The sequence below is a fragment of the Zeugodacus cucurbitae genome, chromosome 5 (assembly GCF_028554725.1).
Source record: "Zeugodacus cucurbitae isolate PBARC_wt_2022May chromosome 5, idZeuCucr1.2, whole genome shotgun sequence".
NCBI lineage: Eukaryota > Metazoa > Arthropoda > Insecta > Diptera > Tephritidae > Zeugodacus > Zeugodacus cucurbitae.
The window spans coordinates 35,575,173-35,596,007 of NC_071670.1; the positions used below are offsets into that span (position 1 = coordinate 35,575,173).

Here is a 20,835-nt window from a genome sequence, read left to right on the forward strand (position 1 = left end):
AAAATTATATTCTATATTACGAAATGTGGAGACTTTCAGATTATTTTAGAAATTAAAATTATTAACACCAGTCTCGAAATTCACTTGAGTAATTACAGACCCTGACCCAAATAGCTGCCGATTGCATCATGGCCCTTGTGTATAGGAAGCAACATCTGTCGACAAAATTGAGTGAGAGTTGATTTATGTTTGTTTTAGTTTGTCTATATTGGGAGTTTGATTCGATTTCATCTTTCCAAAAAACTTAGTTAGTTCGTTTGGTTCGAACTAGAGGTGCGCTTCTTATATGTACGATTGACCAAATAAACAGAGTTGAGTCGATTCATAAGATAGTTTCATAGTGTATGTTATACCATCTTCAATCCAGAGTGACTGCTTTATGTGGTTCACAGTATTTTTTAATTCAAAGTTCCGCTGATTAATTCATTGACGAGAGCTTCAGCTTTTAGTCCAGTAATGCTTTCAGAGCGCATCCCTTTTTCATTTACTGGACTAAATTTATCCTAAACTATTTGGGAATTAAGCACTTATACTCAAACGAATTGACGCGTTTTTGAAGCCTTAAAGAATTATAGTACAATTTATCTGAATTTCGATTTTAATCTTACCTCTTCTTGATTCCTTATATATCAGCTAGTTCCCGACTGCATCTAACCTAATTCATTCTTGTATCGAGGAAACTTTTCATTTTGATTATATATCCCTATATTCTAACAGTCACCAAACCGTTCACAGCTGTTCTCAATTTAAACAAATATTTATTTTTATTGTTGAGTAATAACAATTGGTCCATACCGGTTAAGTAGACCGGACTGTCCAGGGAATGGCGTTCAAAACCTTTGCCGTCGAGCTAGAATTTATAAGACACAAGTCACTGAGTTTAGTGTATAGTACAGGTTGTTAAAAAAAAAATTAAGGGTTCTACTTTCAAATAGGTTACCCATATTTACCACATCTTGCTTATGATTTTAGCCGATAATATAATCAATATTTTTACAAAATTTAACGATGACTAACAGAAAATGCACAAAAAGCCCTCATGAAAATCTAAAATCCACTCTAGCAAATGGCAGTCTGGCAACTGTATGGTGATTGATGAGACGCCAACTAATCAGTAATGGACTAAAATCGAGAATCAAAGATACAAAAAGACTGCACTTTAAGTACTGTAAGTATTTGCCGTGAATGCGGAACTAACGACGGAAGTCGGCATTCATGTGGTTATATGAGGAAAAACGCAGTACTCACACAACCGTATGCATGTACTTATAAGTACATAAGAGCCAGTATAGTACTTTGTGCGTTGTTGCAACTTAGAGCGGTGGCAACTGTGGCAAGTGCACACACCAATGACGCTGGCAATTCAAGAAAATGCACCATAAAGAAAACATTGCGCACTTTTGCTGCAAAAGTCTGCCACAATTTTTATTATTTTATTTTCAATTACGCTGATGTGGCGCTTTTTGTTGCATTTTTCTCCATTACTGCTTTGACGGCAGCTGCAGTCTTGGCGATTATCTGCTGCCTTAACGACCGACGCTGTAAGGGCGTGGGTAGTGCATTGTGAGGAGTATAGCGGGGTCGGTGGGGAATTGGGGAGAGGAATTTGTAACAACTTCCTCATTTTTGACACGAACCATTTCAAGTGGCAGACTTTAGATAGTTCTCTATTACTTGCATGTGGTTTTCGTATTTTTCTTATGAATTACTTGAGATATGTATGTATATATGTAAGTACATGTGCAACTACTGTGCGCTGAATGCAAGCTTTACCAATCACTCATCTGGCTATGGCATGCCGATAGCCACTGATGGCAAGCCATTCTACACCATTGTTATTCTCATATATACATACATACATATTCCAACAACGCTTTTAACATTTCCGCAATAGATAATCATGACCTGTGGCAAGGAACCAACAACCGTTGGCTTGTCAAGTGGCAGAACAACATTGAGTTGGTTCGGTTAACTGTAAATGGATTACTTGTGTGTAAGCGTTTTGTACAGCTCCAGCTGTCATCATTACAGCGCTTCTCAAACAGCTGCTCGTTTGAGTGGTCTTTCATTCGACGTCTGCCAAGTCTGTCGTATTACTGACACACCCACTTGCTTTAGCTGCTTGCTCAGTTGCACTTGACGTGTTCTTCCTTGTAGAGTTGCTTGATGTAGTTTAATCTTGTTTTATTCCTTTACTATTCCTTTTTATTACATTCTTGTACTCATCTTCTGTTTTTACTTTTCAACAAAATATTCGTTTCAACGTTAGACCCGTTAAGCGTTGAGTATGCATCTTGTACAGTCGGACAATCTAGCTGTATAATTGATTTCTTAGATGATTTTGCTGTGACGTATCACCTTTGCCCTGTGAGGTGATATGATGAAGAGCAGGGACGAGCTTTTATGAAGTTTTTTGTGTTAGCCAGCACTGGACATCGACGTCTCTCTTATATAGTTTGAATGTTTCATACATAATCAAACCTGGAAGCAACCGCGATTTATCTTAATTAAAGAGGTCGAAGAACAGAATGGTCCTTTCGAACTCAACATTCCCTGCAGCAATCTATCCGTTTTCACTATGAGGAAGCCCTTATCTTGCCTAGAATCTTACTGATCTAAACTGTATAAACTTCTACTCAAGTCCCTTAAATACCGGAAACTTAATAATATAATAGATAAGGTCTGCATTTAATCTCATTACTTAATCCTCATCTATTGATATCTTAATAACTTGTCGGTATTTTGCATTTTAGTTTAAGGGGTAGATCTCCGCATATTGCAGAGAAACTCACATGGACAGGTTCGACTGTCCTGATCCTGACGGCTCTCTAAGACCCTTATGATACTACAAAGCGCTTGGGCTCTATTATAAAGTACTTGAGATCGCTGAATGTGTGCCTACCCAGGGCTTTAAACTAAATCTGGCGTACGCTGGGCATTGAAGGAGGAAGTGCTTGGATGATTCATCTTCGCCTTCCTTTCAAAAAGCTTCGGCAATTGACTGATTCCAAGCATCACCGCGTGTGTGCCTATTGGACAATGACCAGTAAGCACACCAATGATTGGCAAGAGATGAGCCGTACTAGCAGCTTGAAGGAACACTTTCGAACCACTGCAGGCCAGAAAGACCTCGCTACTGCACAGACGCTAGTTGTTCTCCAGCGTTTGGCGAGCTCACTCGAAGTCAGTGAATCCAATGCTCTAACACAGGTGGACCACGGACTCGTTTCCACTTCAGCGTCACTCCCTTGCAAGCTGATCCGCTTTGCAGTTTCCAGCGATTCCGCGCTGGCTGCTGTGTTTTCAAAAAAAAAAAAACAAAAAAAAAAACAAAAAAAAAAAAAACATTGCTATCCTCAATACCTGTCCTAATACTTCATATCCAAATTAATGAGATCTTTACAGAGCGTTGTTAATCAGCCCATGGCTACGCTGTTTACAGCTCGCATATTATAACTCCTATAAATGATAGTTATACCTAATTAGGTATGGTAATAGGCTTCGAGAACGGACTCGAGTGGGCCCTTCTCATGGAAAAAGTACACTCTTTACAAGTCGCTTGGTAAATTAATGATTATATTATCAAAGATTTCACCATCAATGATGTTTTATTAGCTATTTTTGAAAGCATAAGGAAACTTAATCATCCTTATTGTAAACTTCAAGGTACTGAATCTGATATAATTCTTTATATCATTTAATAACATGTAGTATGGAACTAAACATGATAAATATAAATGGGTTATAGCAAATGAAATGTTGCAAAGAAAAAAAGAAAAACTTGCTTCACAAAAGAAAACAACTAAATGCGCAGTTATGACAAGACAATCCTCACATGCTCAACAACAATGACGACAGCAACAACATAAGTACAGAAATGTGGCACTAAGGAAAGGCAACAAAATACTTAATTGAGTTGATGACTTAACACGGCTAATCCATACCCGTACAAACGCTTCGAAAAGCAAACAAAGGAGGAAGCAAAATGATAAAGTGTGTGGCGCAGACACTTACAAGTGGCGGAACGGAAGGGTAGAGAGACAGAATAAGAGCGTATGAACATATGTGAGGAGGGGAGAGTAGGCGTTATAAAGAAGTGTACACGTAAGTGTCAGCGGAAGTATGCTCCTCAACTTAAGCTCCTTTAAGTTGTCTCACAAAACGAAAGCGCATTCCTGTTGGGCGCTAAATAAGCGGCTCCACTTCATGCAGACTTTCTTCCGCTCCAGTATTGCACTCAAGCGAATCGTAATGTACGTAAGTTAACTCGAACAAGCCATTAAGAAAGGTTGAAGGGGGGTGCTTGCGTATGTGAGTCTACATATTGCAACACTACTTGAGTCCATTAAAAGAGTCAAAGACTTTTGTTAGCCAGTTAAGTATGCGCGCAGTAAAATGAGCCGTTTCTACAGCGGATAATGGCTGCGAATGGCAGCGAAGGTATTGACGCGGCTGTAACCACTCGGCGGTCGTTCGCGTTTTTCTATGAGAGAGTTATTGGCGAAATTTTCTTGAAATATACACCGGCGGTCAGATGCTTAAGCTCATAAAAAACTTGATCAGTTCTCATAGCGTGAAGTGTCAGAAGGCCTCGAATGGCTTATAGATTAGAGAGCGCATAATTTTATAATGTCAAAAGCTACCATTTTAATTATTTTATATTTTATTTTGATAAATTTAATATTGGTGGCAACTCTATTCCAGTTATTTTTAGTTTTGTACCTAAAATAAAAAGTAATTTTTCAAAAAAACTGCGTTCCTTTTTTCCTGACCACCACTGTATATTGAATAAAGTGGTAAACTTAATATTTACAAAACATTATCATACATTTCAGACAACATCTCATCAATTTTTTCAAAGCAACTCCATCAAAAAATACACTTACATACTCACCGATGTTTGCATACTTTACATTAACAGGCAACAACAAACAACTCCTCAGCAGCCAACAGCCACACTTCCTGTGCCGTGGCGGCGCGCCGTTATGCTAAATGCCACTTTTGTTGCCTGTGAAAAGACGCGCCAAAATAAAGCGCTCATTGATTTCCGACATTTTGCATTTGACGCCTAAACAATAACCGTTACACACACACATGCACACGAACAGTTAACATGCATATGTACATATGTACATATTTACTGCCACATAATGTAAGCATTTTATGAACTTTTACGAAATTCTATACTTTCAGGCGGATGCGCAACGGATATGCGAAACAACTTCTTTTGGTATGTATGAGCGCTTTTACATAATAAAATGTTTGTTGTGCATTACAGCAGCGGCATTGTTGTGCTAATTTTTTGTTTAGAGTGGAGAGTAAAAGGAAATATGATATGATATGATCACTCAATTTAATAATATGAAATAAATGTTGAGCATTTACCCAGTAGAGAGTGGGGTTGACATCTTAGAATCTTGGCACAGATTAATTTTTCTAAAATATAATGCGGGTTGTTGTTGCTTTAGAATACAATAAAATTCATTTAACTCCGGAGAAATATTTGTTTCTTCCATGTGGAAACCATTTAGATAGTGTAGGTCGACCCGTAAAGGGCCAGATTTTAAGCGACAAGTGAGAAGATGGAAAAGGGAATTTGTACTATAGAACAAATAATTATTTTACTATTTATTTTATATAGAAGCTTAATGTTTTTAGACCAGGTTACCTCCTCAGATTCTATCAAATATCAATTGATTTGACTCAATGCATATTGTGTATTTACCCTAAAACTATGCTATAAAATAGAAACCATTAGTACTTCACTGAAAATGTTTTTATTAAAGACCTTTTGATTTCTATAGTTGTTGTTCTTTTTGCAACACTTAGGGAAAGTTAGAATGGCAGGGATCGATTATTTTAATTCGCTTAATAGCCGATCGGCCTTCTACACCAACACTATCTTTCGATCGTATTTTTGCAAGTAGAAATAAATAACCATTCATGAGGTGTTTCGGTATGCAAAATTTGAAATGTTTGTTTTAAAAATACTTGGAGATTCTGAGAGATTAAGAGTTGCTGTATTTACATATTGTGTGCCAGAATCGACTTACAACTTTTGGAGTTACTTTGGGCCAGCAGGATACCATATTTTCTCTGTACATCAAAGAATACCTCACAAAGAAAGAAAACGAAAGATGAACGACTGACAAAAATAAGTTATGAAGAGAACAAGTCTTTAGAGGCATTTGAACTGCATTTAATTAATATTTGAAGCTAAAATCGGTTTTTTATTGGTTTTGAAAAACATTTTAAAACTTTAAATATATCAATGTATTTTAGCATCTAAATTCATTATTCACAGTAAGTCTTCTTATGAGAAAAATGCATATCATAGAAAGGTTTAAAAGTATTTAGTTGATTCAGTTGATTTTTTTTGACATTTATTGACAAAGATATATATACATCAGAATCCTATATGGTCCATAATGTGTAGGCTTCTTCTGCTATTTTTCCATTAATCAGCGTTATTACGAGGGCTGCTATATACATATTTCTGGCCTAATAATGAAAATAGGAATATTTATCAACGAAAATGGTTTTATTGTTTTTCAAAATATTCTCCATCAAGATTTATACACTTTTGCATGCGCTCAAACCAATTTTCGAAGTACTTTTTTTGAGCCTTTTTTTTAAGCGATTGTCAAAATGTGCGGGATCCAACGAGAACAAACCTTTTTTACGGCCAGGTGTTCATGCAATATCGATGTTTTCTAGCACAACGGCAGTTTTTGGACGACCTTCACGGAATTCGTCTTTGAGCGAGCGTCGGCCATGATTGAATTCGTTGTACCATTTTTTCACAGTGCTATAGGATGGTGCTTCATAGCCATACAAAGATTTTAGTTCATGATCGTAATGATTGCACCTGGCAACACTTAGTGTTGCCTAGGGCAGAAATATATATAGCAGCCCTCGTATGCCCAAATCTGTGAGTCTATATCTTAAATGGTTATTTTTCAAATTCTTTCTGCTCTGTATATTTCGTTTAAATTACAAATTTTTGTTCTAATGAATCAACCAAAGATCTCAATCATTATCAAGTGCATCAAGTGCGAAACATGTCCCAGGTTTCACTGGGTAAATGCAACTCCATTTATATTAATATCGATACTTCAATGTAGACAAATACATATCACAGAAATACATATGTACATACAACTAATTTGCATAACAATACTGTTGTTCACTTATTCGTAGTTATCTCTTTGATGTTTCACATGCTCTGACAGGAAGCTATTGGGAATTCAATTTTGTGTACAACAAAGGCAAAATTGCCGCTCTCGTGCACAGCATAACTACAATTTTGACAGCTGATATACAATATTTTTAAAAATAGGTACATTATACATTTTATATATGCCGATATACATATGCATACATCTTTAGTAAAGGCCTTCTAATGTAAAGGCGAACATTTATAACGATCGATTGTCATTTTTAACATACTTGAATTCGCTTGATTTTTCAATTTTCATTATATTATATAACAGATGCTGACCTATTCGCATGTTTTTGTCAATCATAACGACTTCGTTACACTTGAGACCTAAGAGCGTTAAAAATGAGAGACCGGTATTCATTAAATTATTCAAAGCAAACTCAAAAATAATTTTAAATGATTTCAACAGTTTAAGTCTTTCAGGCACCTCTAGTCCATAATTTTAGAATAGATCCTTATTAATCATATTGTATAACACCCATTGACTCGATAACCGCTATTTGATTAAAATCATGTATGTAGATATTAAGAATGGCTCAAAACGTATTACGATTTCAATTCTTAGCTTCTAGTACAAAACTATCTTTCAAATTAATTCCGTCCATAAATTGTGGTTCATAACGGTCTAAACAATTATTTTACTTCCTCTCATAATCCGGACCTAATAATCGAGTTAAATAATTTATAAAATGGCCCACACAACTTTTACACAAAGTCGAAACCCCTATCTAATAGGACTCTAACCTTTATTCTTGCTTTATTAGGGCAATCGTGCTTACTGTGGAAGTCAAAAGTTCAAAATACAATTGTTAATTAATGAAATAGTGGTAATGACGAAGGATTGCAAGAAGACGTCGAAAGGTCGTCCCAAAATTATCGAGGGGTTTTATCCGAAGTAGCGAGGTTTGACACCATTATAATATATCTAATTTCAAAATTTATAAAATTGTTATTGTTCTTAGTGCAATTCATATATTTGCCTCTTTCCAGGGTAGGAAATATTAAGATTAAAATAAATAAATATAATGCGTTCTGGAAAGGTTCTGATATTGGAAAGTTTTGTTTGATCTTCTTAAATATTGAGTAGAATTAAATTATGGTTCTTATGGTTCTTATTACTATTGACCAGGTAAAAGTCAGGACTAAAAATGTTACTCCCTCTCTCTCTTCAGACGATTTACTTCGAGACGAAGAATTATGACGCAATTCCAGAGTTTTTATTATGAAAAATGTTTTTCATATAACTTATTTCTAAAAGTAGTGAAACGTTTTGGTTCTTGAAATCCCAATATTTTTTTAGTGAAACCTCACATTCTGTCTATCACACCACAACGCTAGTTGTTGAGTTAATCAAACGCCGATGCCGTTAGCACTCAATGCGACGAACTTTTCGAACTGCCCTCATCAGATTGTATTATCTACGCTTTGCTAAAACGTGTGTATTTGCCAATTTTTGTATTTTTTTTTTCATCTTCAAGTGATTCCCCCAAGAGGTTCCATTCAGCTGAGCGTGAAAACTGTACGACAGCACCTCCCTCAGCGCAAAGTGCAATGGATAGGCGTTACCGCGCGACAACACCAACTTACACAAACTCAATAATGGAATGATTCATTTCCGTTTTTTGTGCGGCATGTCATTGCATTGCACGCTACCCCTCCGCGCTCAGTAAACGCGCTTACACTATTCATTGGTGGTTTTTGCAGCAGTCGTACATTTCGTTTAGCTGCTTTCGCCCATATGTAAATAGTTTGGTTGTAACAGTTTTATTTCAGCGGATTTTTTGTGATTTTCCAATTTTTTGGGTTTTCCATCTTTTTTTTTGGTATTTTCTTTGTTAGTTTTGGCTGTGTACATTTGCTAGACGAAATTCTTGCGACCATTACTTTTGCTGGCTGACAATTTTTCTCCACTTTAGTCACGTTAGTGCGGTGGCTGATAAATTCCTCGAACGTAAATTCGTTTATTTGCTCCCAAGCGATCGTTCGCCGCCAACAAAACCGACCAACTGACGATTTTTTATGGTTCACCGTGGTTGTTTTTTGGTTGTTCTTCTCCGCCTGCTGCTGCCGCGCTCAGCTGCATGCGAGTGAGTGCGCACACGTTGCCACATTTTTTGGGTTTTGCTTTTTACTTTCAATATTTCTTCACTTGTTCGACTTGGCTTTCGTTTGCCTTCGCTGATGTTCGGCGACAGTGCTAATGTCCAGCGGGACACACCTTCTTCGAGTGTATGTGTATAGCTGCCTGCTTGTACTGCTTGAATGGTTCGTTGCTTTTGCGCTCCCCCAGCGTAACTTTTGGCTACTGCATGATTAAGAACAGCCATCCGACAAGTCTCCGATTTCGGGTAACGTGGCGCGGTGGCTAGAGGTTTGCGTTAGTCACAAGCCGCAAGCCGCAGGCCACAAACCGCCTACCAACAAAACGCTTTGCCACACCACGTCTTTATCCACTGCGAAGATAAATTCTCTTAGCAATATTTGTAGTTGTTTTTGCACGCTAATGGCGTTAAATGTTCGGCTGTATTTGCGATGTGCGGAAAACTTTGCACTTGCAACATATGCATAAGTATCCAAGTACCAAAGTCTGCTAGTATGCATGTGTATTTCTGGATATTTTTTCCGATTGAACTTCGACAGCTGTTCGCTAATGCTTAGTGTGTAGTTGAAGCAAGGGCTGAGCGACTGTGCGCTCCATAGTAATTTACAACTCGTTGTAGTGAGTGCTGGCATTTTGGCTGCCAATGGCTGCTCTAAAAGCGTTGGCATTGCAATTTTTCAACGAGCTAAAGCTTCACTCCAGCCGAGTTTCACAGCGCCAGCAAGTTGAACAACTTTGCTCACTACTTTGCCGCTTGTTTGACCTTAGCCGTGTTCGGTCTTTGTCCTTTTTCATATGTGCTACGCCCACTCGACAAGAGCTTTGGTGTTATTCTTTAATGTCTGTTTTTGAAAATCACTCTTTGATATGTACGCCATTGAAGTTTTCAGAAAAAAATTGCATTATTAGTATGTATTAGAGTTTAAAAGTTTATTCTATGCTTAAATGAAGCAGTAAAGGAGATGTAGTTTTTAAAACACTATACGGTTTAATCGATTCCGTTCTCTTGGTGCGCTCCAATCGAATTGTTAAGCTTTGCCCAATCTTCAGAATGAACATTAATCTAATGAATTGGTTAAACCATTGAAATCCAAAGAGCCCATTGCCAAGGAAACTAAATATTGAGTAGCTACTTAAAATGGTGTCTAAAGATCTACTGCTTCTTGATACAGACTCTTCAAGTATGGTACCTATTTACTTCAAAAACAGTAGCAGTATATCCACCCAGGGAAACAAAGTTGTATTAATCGCCTTAGCGAATTTGAGATAGACTTACATTTCTAACCTATTTCGTGTTCTGAAAGTTTCGGTTCATAATCGACGCGTCTCTAATTATACTATAAATTTAATATAAAATAGTACAAAAAGTCCACTTATACACGAATGTTTTGAAATATAAAATAGGATTTCTCGCTGTCAAACCCTATATAAATTTCCTTTATCTGTCAATGAAAGTTAGTAAGACGACCCAATTGGCGTAACAAACGGTGAGTCTATTATCTTTGTGAGAGTCTAAAAGCATATTAATTCTTGGGATCTCAAGAGCAGAAACGAGATAAAGCAGAATCAATTCAAAGTGTCTCCAATTCCTACACCTCTAATTACTACATCATTACATACCTTTTTTTATCGGAGATAAATAACTTAGTGCGTCATCCAGTTAAGGAAATTCCTGAGTGAACACTATTTATTTATAACAGTGGTATTTATAGTATAAAGTGCAGCTGGATAAGATTTTACGATGGACTCCTAACTTAAACTGCTTTGCAGGATTCGGTTCTTCAGTCACTTTTGTTGAAAGAAACACTACCTATAACATTAGAAATACTTTAGATGTATGTATGTATATCGACATATCGGCAGAGATGCATTTGTATCATTTATTGATAAATATACCAATGACCTTTTCATAGTAGTAAGAGAGTCTTGAAAATAAACAAGAACCTTTATCGAAATATGGCAATTCTAAAAAATTTGTTTAGCCAGACTTCGATTTGAAAAGAAGTAATTGTATTATTTTAAAATCAACTGGAAGAAGTCAACAACATTTCGGGGACTGAAGTGGTATGATCAGGTCGAGTGATCAAAGGATTATTATGCATTGGATGGGGTACTAACACCGCAAAAGAAAAGAGAGCCGATCAATTATGAATGGTCTTGAATTGCATAAGAGCAAGGGACAAGGGAATTAAACTTACTCTTCTTTTTTAAGAAAATTCAACAAATTTTAAATAAAACGAAAAATATCGAGGCTTTGGAGCTCTATATACAGTAGATACCAACAGTCAGCAAACACACAACTTAAAGCACACACGGTGCATAGAGCACATATGAAGTCTTCCTCGCACAACTGACCCTACTCACACTGGTACTGGCAATATTTTTGCTGCCAAAGAAATGGCACAGTAAGGTCATATTTTACGTTAACTTGTCATTGCATACGAAAAATTCGCACAAAAAAGAAAGCCATGTTGTCACAGTCAAAAGTTCCGTTATACAGTACATCAGTACATAATATAAATATACATACATACAGACGAGTGACACATTTACGTGGTGATCAACAAACTCAGACACATCGGCCGGGTCCTGCATTTGAGCGGCACATTGTGGCCTCTCGGCTGCGCTGCCTTTGCGTGTGGCCTCGGTCACACACCCATATGGTTCTGGATTTGAATCTGGTAGATGGCGTGCAGCAGTCGCCTTTGCTTTCAGCGCACACACACACATATGCCTTTTTACTTTGTACTCTATTTATTTTGATTTTTTTACTCCTGCTATGCCTTTACTTTAGCTCTCTCATTGTCTTCTACATCCGCTGTGCTAGTGATTTTTCTGCCAGCACAGGCTTTATGTGCGTGTGTAGGTAGGTGTGTGTTTGTCGAAGTTTGTGTGGTCACTGTGTTCGGCTTTTTGCTGCCACTGATGTGCTTGTGCCATTGATAGCTTCTTTTAGGCGGCTTTTCCTGCGGCTGCCATAACTACAACTACAACTACTATTACTACTAACCAGGTCCACAAGTCTTTCATAATTTTTTGCTTTGCCTCGTACTATTAAAGCGCAGTGTACTCCAGTCACCCTGACCACTGTGGGTCAACACTTTGTGGGCGTGTCACTCAGCCGCAGGCATTGCTTGTTTGCCTCTGATATAAATATATATGTTTGTGTATCTTATAATATATTTCTAGTATATGTATTATTCAAGTAGGTGTTAACGGTCTCAATTTATTTATGGACAGCATTCTGAGATGCTCATATATGGTGTCTTTTTCTGTTTATGGTTTACCCCGAGTCTCGAATGTGTGCGCTCAACAAAAAGTTGACAAATTGGTTGCTGGTTAATGTATTTATGTATTTACTGTGTGGCAAAATTTGACAACTCAATTTCCTATTAAGTCAGTTACAATATTAGTAAGTTATGTAATTTGGAGTTGAGTTTACCAAAAAGGAAAGAAGTGTTTAAGCGTTGATATATGTACAAAGCTTTCTATATGCAGATAATGCATTAAATATATTATCCACCACTGTCTATATTTTGAGAAACACTATATATGAACAAAGGCAATATAATACTCAGCGTCATTTCCAGTATTAAATCCATTGACATTGTCAAGTTGCAAGGTAACTTGGACAACTCACCTCTTGGGTGCTCTGAGATCTTCGAAAGCTTCAACCTCAGTTATATTGATGAGAACTGGTCACTTTATCTATATCCTTATACCCTTTGAGCTTCATTACCTTCAATTATAGTGAATTCTCCATCAAATTTAGTTAAGGTTTCCATACCATTCTAGTTTAGGATAGGTACTCACTCATTTCAATAGCAACTGACCTTCCGCTTGAAACTAGTTAAATATTATATATTCTCGCTCTAGATGATATTACAAAGTACATGACGGAATCGCTTAAAATTGCATGTCTGATGAGTTAACAAGGAAGGGAACTGTCATTTCATTATGACCTGCTTGGCTATTTACTTGACTTATGAGGCCTTAATGTTATTTTAACTTCACACGAGTTCTTAAGATCCTATGTTTCTAGTAATAGATGTCGAGATTTGTCAAAACAGCTACTTTTTGCATAAATATTTGCCTCCTCGCTGTCGAGTTGGATGACGATGTGAGATCATCTCAGGACTATTTGCTTTAATGTAACTAATTATGTAACACCATGACCTTCACTCTTTGAGATATGTGGGAACAAATGGTTTAATTTTTAAAGCTTTAATTGATTGATTTACTATACTCGCTTGGGACACCATAGATCGGACTATTCGATTGATTAGTTTATAGGGGTTGTCATTATTATTTCCTGGTATTTCTATTTATGTCCTAATAAATACTTCTCGTATATGTTTAAGGAAATGTTGTTTATATTTTTAGTGAAAGTAGATGATTTAGGTTGCTTCAGTAGACCATAATTCTAGTAATGCCGAGAATAAATAATAAATATACTACAATATTCTGAATGAAGATAGTCCTGTGAGTAAATACTTTATCTTTTTAATTTGTAGACTAGAGTATACCCATATTTTTTTGGTAATTCACTTATAATCCAGGTATTTATTAATACTAGAGTTAATAAAATAAATAAGACAGGTGAAACCGAAGACAGTAGACATTTCTCATGAGTGACGTATGAAATACGACAGTACTGAATTTTTATTTCTTTGAGACAGAAACTTTAAAAAGCACTACTTTAGTGGCCTCATGGCGGAGTGCCCCAAAAAAAATCCAGATAAATGACCGGTAGGAAAATCTTCGGTACTGGAGCATTTACAATTTTTTAGGTTCGATTGAATTGGTTTTAGCAGTTATATTGTAGTTCAGTAGTTTATGGAGATGGGTGCAAACCGTCATATTTCTTATAGATCTAGAAGAAATGAGCGTATAAATAGTTCATTTGTAGATTTTATAGTTCCAAAAACGATCACTCTACTGTATGGTTAATATTCTGATCGCATTGTTGGATTGTTGTTTCTAGTTAGAACCCTGGCCATTTAAGTTTTCATTGGTTTGGAAGAACATTAAGAAATCAGCTTCTCAATAGCTGATGTTTCTAATTCATCACTTTCCAAGCTTTGTATAAAAAAGTTATCAGAACAGAATAGTTAAAACTTAAATTCAATCTCCAATCTAGATAAATTGTGCTTTCCAAAGAGTAAAATTTTCCTACAAGGCCACTTCTCCCACCAAAACACAGACGTAATAATTCAAAAGCATAAACAAAAGCCGCGGCAAGCAGCGAAGTTGAAGTGGAAGTTGAAGACACCTTGAATTTATTGCGCACGTCAAGATTGCAACTTCTAACAACAACTACAATTACAATAAAAACAAAACAACAATAATACAAATATGAGGTAATACAAAGCAGGGAACTAGTGCGAAGAATAGGATAACCGCGGCGCAAGTGGCTGTTAGTCAGCATGACATGGCGTGGCGTTGCATGGCTCACCGCGACTAGCTCCCCACAGAATAGGTAATGGGGAGCAAATAAAATGCAATAAAAAACGAAAGAACAGAAACATTTCCATCATACAAATTTCATAAGTTTTTATTTAGATGAATTACGAAAACTTCTTCACTCGAGCGCCAAGCGCGCGAGCAAACTTATAAATAAATCTTAAGGCAGTGAAAGTACTTTTGCACCGGAAGCGCGTTGGCAGTGAAAAGAATATGTGGCGCTTTGTTATTGTTATTGTAAAAAAATATTATTTTGGCAGCTTTGTTTCACAGTTTTTGCACGCTTATTTGTTTTACTTATTCTATTTCATTACTTTTACTCCACTTAAATAATTTCTTGTGCGGCCGGCAGTTAGCCGGAAGTGGCTGCCACACACTCATTCATACGAAAATTCACCTCTCTGTGGCAGCAACCATGCGGCGGCCACAGACAGAAACAGCCGCGCAGCCAATTGTTGGAAGAAATTGCGCCAAGCAAGGCGTATCGAAGATAAAAGAAAGAACTTAAGAAATACCGTTGAAAAAGTGCCTCAAGTGCAGCGCAGAAATTTTTTTTAATCGCGAGCATCTTCTCTGCCCTCCGTGGAAGTTCTGTAGTCGTGCGAACTGTTAAAGTAACCTCCCTTCAATTGAATTACTTGAAGCGTAAAACGCTTGCCACATGTTCGGCATGTGCATCGAAGCCATTCGGACCTACATAGGTGGGCTTGCACTTGAGCGTAAAGCAGCGCTGCAAGATATCAAGTAATTTTGGGAACAGTGGTAAGCCACTGTAGCTCAATGCAAAATGAGTATTCCTGAAATTCAATTCTCTTGTGAAAATTTTCTTATAAATAATATTCACAAGTTGTTCGAAGAATAATCTCACAGTTCACAATACATATTGAGGGACTAAACGACTATAAAAGCAGTGAGATCTGTCAGAAATTAAACAAAAAACCTTCAATGATTAGAGTTGGCTATAAGTTTTCCAGGATTAGATTCATTTCCACAACTCCTAAAAGCCTGCTTGGAGTGTTGTAAATACCACTTAGAAGTCTTATCTATTTTTACATAATGTATGTGAAAAAAAAGAGTTTCTAACCTTTTACTAAAATGCTGGTGTCTTTCATTAACTATATATTATAAGAAAATGTCTTCTACCTATATGGTTTTCAAAGAATAACGCTGACATTCAGGATCAAATCGTTAGACTCATAGTTTTATCATAGTAACCCATAGAAATCAGCAGAGACTATCCTTGTTATGAATATACATATATAGTTTATCACATTTTGTTTAAAGAATAAAAAATATTTGGAACTCTAACACTCTCCAGACTTTTCAAACTTGTCCTTAATTCTTAAGTAATATTGTCAATTTGTTTAAGGCATGTGATTATCAAGCCGCTCAAAAAATTTAATTATATATTTTTGTAGTTTCATATGGTTGGTTCCCAGCGTAGCAGGTAAGATTCTGGCAAATACTATCCTAGCAGTCACCCCTCAGCAGATGTTTTTGATTATAGATTATTTAAACTTCCAAAAATGATCGTGAAACCCTAAACCTGATGTAATCTAAATGTTTTCCGATGTTCTCTAACTAAATTTAAAGCTAAATCTTTGCACTTGCCCAACATAAGAACATTTAGACACTTCTACAAAAAATAAAAGTGATAATTCTACAATATCTAGCCACCAAGTAATGTGTCCCTCAAGCTTATTTAGGAGACATAGTTAATTAACGAAGATTTTTGTTAAAAAATCTTTCGGAAATACTAAAGATGAGAACCAGGATACCTTGGTTCTGGCGCTTGTAGTATCTTGAGAGCATCGGTATATCTCAAGTTTAAACCGACTGTTCTCTTCACTTGTTTTAATAGGCATGTCGATCCACATCCACTATCTAACGCACTTCGGTTGTACAACAAAGTAAAACTCCGTCATAAAAAGCTCGTAATAAAACTTGATTAGCCATTCGGAGCTCGCTTATGAGTGTGGTTAGTTAGAAAGCTGAAGCGGAGCTCTTAATACTTCGAGGAGAGTTCGGTTTATACATCTTTTATGAATATATGTCTGTATAAATATGTTTGTATTTTAAAACCATGAAATTTGTGTAGCATTATGGGTCGGAGCGTAACACATGTTGTTGAGTGCTTTTGTTTAGCAGTTTGTTAAATTTTAATATTCGCACACGCATGTTTTATACAACATTAATGCACATAATTGATTATGTATGTTGGCAAATATTTTTTTTTTTTTTCAAAAATTTAAAGCTTTTGCTGCCTGCCGCTACGCATCATCATAAATTTATTTCCCCGCCAACAACAACTGTAGTGTTATTGTGGCCGATTCACAGCTTTTGAGCTCGTTTAACAATTGTTTGCAACTTTAATATGACGAACAACAACAAAAACAATATACAGAACAACAAATCGTCAACAACAAAAACACGAAATATACTCTACATAAGCGGCTTACTATAAAACCCATACATAGTATATATTTCCATGTATTTGCGTTATAAATTTCCGTTATGATTTTGTTGCCACACTTTGTTGCGTTTTAAATATTTTAATGGTCAACAAATTGTTTGAATATTAACATTTTTACGTTGAAAATAAATTCCAGTTTTTTTTCTGTTTTGTATTTCCTGCAATTGTCGACAAAGTGGTGAGTTTGTATAAACAACAAAATATGGCGAGAATGTCAAGAAAAGGAAACAACACAAATTATTTTTGTGCTTGTGTATGCGTGTTTGTGTGTGTGCGTAACCTCAACTTTTCTATGCAAAATTTCTGTTAAAGTTCGAGCAATTATTTTGTGTGGCAATAAAGAATGCCTGCCACAGAGTACTCGTATACTTGAGCAACAAACTGTGCCTTCGAAGAAACTGAAAGAAGTGCTGCTGCCTGGTATCTACAACTGCATATATAAAGAGGCATACCTTTGCATTGATATGGTCTATTTTCTGGCTGCTTTGTAATTTCTCTAGATGTTTTTCTTTGCCAACAATTTTATTAGAAATTCATGTACATACATACACACACATAGTGCGGTATAAAAATTTTAAGTATGCTCACAAAGCGTGTTTCTTAGTAAAAGTTACTTTGAGCGGAAGACTCTACATAAGCATAGCAATATGCCTTCTTCGAGTTTTTTTTTAAGCAATTTATGTAGATATATAATTATTACTCGGATATGGCAAGTATGGTTGCATGTATGAAAGAAAATATTTTGGTTTTCTCTCTTAGTTCTTAAACTCTGTTATTAATATTATTCATCTTTAAAATATAGTTCTCCCTTGTTAAAAACTTGGTTACAACAAAAAATTAGCTTCAAGTTGTTACACAAATTAATACGGTAGGTCAGAATGATTATTTGTGGTCAATTATTGTTCGAGAGCTACCACTTAGGCTCAATTCCCACAGGATTAGTCAAGACAACTTTTCGTGTCTGATACGGCAACATCTCATAGCTTCATATGTGACAACCCATATCGAACAAGACGAGACAAAAGCGCAAGTTCGCTTGGTATGGGTTATAACAAAAAACATTTTGTGTCTTATTACTCAAAGACGTTTTTGACTAATCCGGATTGAGTGGGGTGAAGAACTAGAACAGTTTTCCTTCTGCTACATCAGTTCAGCATATAATCGAAGTATAATAATTTTATTCTATTTATTTGATAGTGAGAATGACATATGGGTTTGTTTAAAAAGCTCAGATTAGTTTATATTAAGTTATCGTTTTAATCAAAGTTTGGGAGTTATGATTTCCCTTTTACATATTTCGAAATTTTACATATAAACTTACCTTTTTTTCTTTTAACAATTCTGATCCAATCAACTTTATAAAATTCACAACAGAATTATAGGTTACGCAGTCATCAATTGAAGCATTGGAATAAGACTTTCTTTGTTATTGAAATAAAGCGTTCATATCTTTTTCCAACCCGTTAGAGGTAGAATAAACATAGCCACCTTGAAAAGATTTGACAGACAAAACGACAATTTATGCCACAAATAAAACCTTATTGTATTATTACACCCACATCGTATAATTCATGCTGCGGTTCGATTTATTGAGCACGTGCGGCAATACATAAATTGGACTAATTTGAAATTAACTCAAAACCGCTTATTTTACAACAATGGACGCAATGGCAAAGGAAAAGAGTCATATTGGTTTTTGGTCATATGTGCACTGATTACAGCTTATAGAAACTAAACAAAAAACTCTTTATTTTTTATCAAAAAGTTATTCTAATTGATTAGAATTGTATTCATAACCTCAATTTATAAAAGGCACTGTTTCGGTTTTACTAGTTGTTCTCATGGAAAAGGACAGTGCGCGTACAATTTAAATACTAGTAGCAGTGACATCTGGCGTCAGTGATGAAATACATATTCAAATATAGGGGAGAAATAAATTCTTATGTTAAAGAAAGCACATACACAAAAGAAGAAGGAATGACATGTAGTATATCATATTTTTGGCAACAAAACTGTATTTCCCTGTAGGAAATGCATCCCAAAAACCAGCGGGCCTTCATCCAATTTGTTTCAAGCTTCAAGTAACCTACTGATAGAGCCACTAACTCAACGCTCTTATGCCAGTATGCTGCGAGCAGTCTAAAGTCTCTAATAGAGACGCACCTGTGGTGAAATCTATTTAGTGACGTTTTGGTATTCTAAAGAGTTTGTCTCATCTCAAATTGAGCAATATCGGTCTATAATTTGTGATGTGAATTAAACCAGGTTACAAAAACAAAAAACAGACCTCAAAAATTCTAAATATAATATCTTTTCTAAAATAGCAAGATATCTACAGACCCTTTTGTATCAGAAATACATCACCCCATGCCTCTCAAAGCTATTTAAATTTTTTAAAAAGTGGCAACCCTTCTGGAAAATATATAATAATATCGAAATTTAGTTTTTCTAATCCTTTTTCATTACCAATCCATATTATATGATTTAGAATCTATTGATATTGATTATGGCAACTCTCTTTTAAATTAACTATGGTATTTTAGACTAAAACCTTGTTTTGCCTCTCCAAAAACAGCGCTAGTTGTTGGTTACAAAATTTGCACCATATCTGTAACTAGATCTTTATGCACATATGTATGTATATTCACATGTATTTTTGATTGAATCTGGAGCAACATATGCAGCTTTTCGCCGTTGCTGAGCGTATGTGAGCATGTTTGTTAGTATGTATGTATGTAGAGAGTCATAAAAATGTATGAGCCTTCATTTATCATGTTGACATTTTAATTTATTAAAAAAAAGAGAGAAAGTAGCAAAAGCGAGCGACAAAAAAATCTTTGTACACGTAATAAGGAACAAAGTAAGGATATAGAAAGGGAAAAACTAAATAGCGTAACAAAAGCATTTTTAAGAGCTTACAAGCAATTGTAATGCACAGATATGAATGCGAGCACTCAGCCAACACACAAGCATAAACAAACACATGAATGCATATATGTATATATGTATATATGTACACAATGTATATCAGTGTGTGTTGTGCTGCCATACCTAACAAATGCTCTAAAAAGCCAGAAATGAAGTTCAGAGCTCATACAAAAGGGAATGATATAAATGGAGAGCTAAACAAAAACTAAACAAATGAAACGAAAATAAAATGCAGCAAAGTAAAGCCGGCAATACAAAGGAAAACAAATATAGTTCGGTATTTCAGTGGGCATAGCGGCAGGCAATAAGGATAAGAGCGCTGGCAGGTAATTGGAGCTGCAGTGATACTAGTGCACACACTGTGGCGGTTGCAGATACGAGCAGAAGAGTGCTTGAGTGTTTATGAAAATGGAAATGGTAAGGCACTTGTGAGTCAACTATAACAAATACACAGCTGTATAGCTATCTCACTCTTACACACATATTTATTTATTTATATTTCCGCAAGGCTTCACTATGTACACATGCTTGATGATTGTTAAGCGCTACTTCCCGGCAAAACCATTGTGCAGCATCAATTTGGAAGACCACTTAGCTATTTAAAAAGAAATTTGCATACGTAAATGATGGCAAACAGAGTTTTGGAAG

General features: G+C 35.9%; 1 protein-coding gene across 2 annotated transcripts in view; it reads left to right on the forward strand.

Annotated features, from left to right (window-relative positions):
* LOC105215500 (uncharacterized) overlaps positions 1–20,835 on the forward strand; it is a 465,848-nt gene that overhangs the window by 215,316 nt on the left and 229,697 nt on the right. For both annotated transcript variants that reach the window (XM_054230743.1, XM_054230744.1), the window contains one exon: positions 5,194–5,230. The gene's annotated coding sequence lies outside the window, so the exon portion shown is untranslated. The remainder of the gene's footprint in view (positions 1–5,193; positions 5,231–20,835) is intronic.